This window comes from Phytophthora infestans, genomic scaffold (assembly GCF_000142945.1).
Source record: "Phytophthora infestans T30-4 supercont1.152 genomic scaffold, whole genome shotgun sequence".
Classification (NCBI taxonomy): Eukaryota; Oomycota; class Peronosporomycetes; order Peronosporales; family Peronosporaceae; genus Phytophthora; species Phytophthora infestans.
In genome coordinates, this window is record NW_003303607.1 from 90748 (window position 1) to 92825 (window position 2078).

Sequence of the window (2078 nt, forward strand, 5' to 3'; positions counted from 1 at the left end):
ACGCATACTCACACCTACCAAGCGCACCCACCCACGCCCAGGCCATTGCCGCCTTCAACTTGCCTTTGCCACTTCAAATACCTTTACCACGCAGGAGCTGTTGTTTTAAACCTGAATTAGATACCGCCGTTCTTGCCACGCTTACCCTCCGGCTGGTCGTTGCCCCTGCGAGTGCTAAGCCGAGCTACTCTCCATCACCGGCCATACAGTCATCCGAACGTCGTACCAGCAAGCACAACGAGCGCTATATACATGGCGGAGCGAAGAATTGAAAAAGCAAAGCAAAATTCCCAAACCGGGACTCGAACCCGGGTCGCGTGGGTGAAAGCCACGTATCCTAACCGCCTAGACTATCTGGGAGCACCTTCTATTAACCCAAAACAGACGCCAAACAAAAGGCCAAACACACGCATACTCACACACAACCAAGCGCACCACATCAAGGCCACGCGCATTGCCGCCTTCAACATTGCATCCAGCACCTTCAAAGACCTTTACCACGCAGGAGCTGTTGTTGTGAGCCTGAATTAGATACTGCCGTTCTCGCCACGCTTACCCTCCGGCTGGTCGTTGCCCCTGCGAGTGCTAAGCCGAACCACTCTCCATCACCGGCCATACAGTCATCCGAACGTCGTACCAGCAAGCACAACGAGCGCTATATACATGGCGGAACGAAGAATTGAAAAAGCAAAGCAAAATTCCCAAACCGGGACTCGAACCCGGGTCGCGTGGGTGAAAGCCACGTATCCTAACCGCCTAGACTATTTGGGAGCACCTTCTATTAACCAAAACAGACGCCAAACAAAAGGCCAAACACACGCATACTCACACACAACCAAGCGCACCACATCAAGGCCACGCGCATTGCCGCCTTCAACATTGCATCCAGCACCTTCAAAGACCTTTACCACGCAGGAGCTGTTGTTGTAAACCTGAATTAGATACCGCCGTTCTCGCCACGCTTACCCTCCGGCTGGTCGTTGCCCCTGCGAGTGCTAAGCCGAACTACTCTCCATCACCGGCCATACAGTCATCCGAACGTCGTACCAGCAAGCACAACGAGCGCTATATACATGGGCGGAACGAAGAATTGAAAAAGCAAAGCAAAATTCCCAAACCGGGACTCGAACCCGGGTCGCGTGGGTGAAAGCCACGTATCCTAACCGCCTAGACTATTTGGGAGCACCTTCTATTAACCAAAACAGACGCCAAACAAAAGGCCAAACACACGCATACTCACACACAACCAAGCGCACCACATCAAGGTCACGCGCATTGCCGCCTTCAACATTGCATCCAGCACCTTCAAAGACCTTTACCACGCAGGAGCTGTTGTTGTGAACCTGAATTAGATACCGCCGTTCTCGCCACGCTTACCCTCCGGCTGGTCGTTGCCCCTGCGAGTGCTAAGCCGAACTACTCTCCATCACCGGCCATACAGTCATCCGAACGTCGTACCAGCAAGCACAACGAGCGCTGTATACATGGCGGAACGAAGAATTGAAAAAGCAAAGCAAAATTCCCAAACCGGGACTCGAACCCGGGTCGCGTGGGTGAAAGCCACGTATCCTAACCGCCTAGACTATTTGGGAGCACCTTCTATTAACCAAAACAAACGCCAAACAAAAGGCCAAACACACGCATACTCACACACAACCAAGCGCACCACACCAAGGCCACGCGCATTGCCGCCTTCAACTTTGCATTTAGCACCTTCAAAGACCTTTACCACGCAGGAGCTGTTGTTTTAAACCTGAATTAGATACCGCCGTTCTCGCCACGCTTACCCACCGGCTGGTCGTTGCCCCTGCCAGTGCTAAGTCGAACCACTCTCCATCACCGGCCATACAGTCATCCGAACGTCGTACCAGCAACCACATCGAGCGCTATATACATGGCGGAACGAAGAATTGAAAAAGCAAAGCAAAATTCCCAAACCGGGACTCGAACCCGGGTCGCGTGGGTGAAAGCCACGTATCCTAACCGCCTAGACTATTTGGGAGCACCTTCTATTAACCAAAACAGACGCCAAACAAAAGGCCAAACACACGCATACTCACACACAAACAAGCGCACCG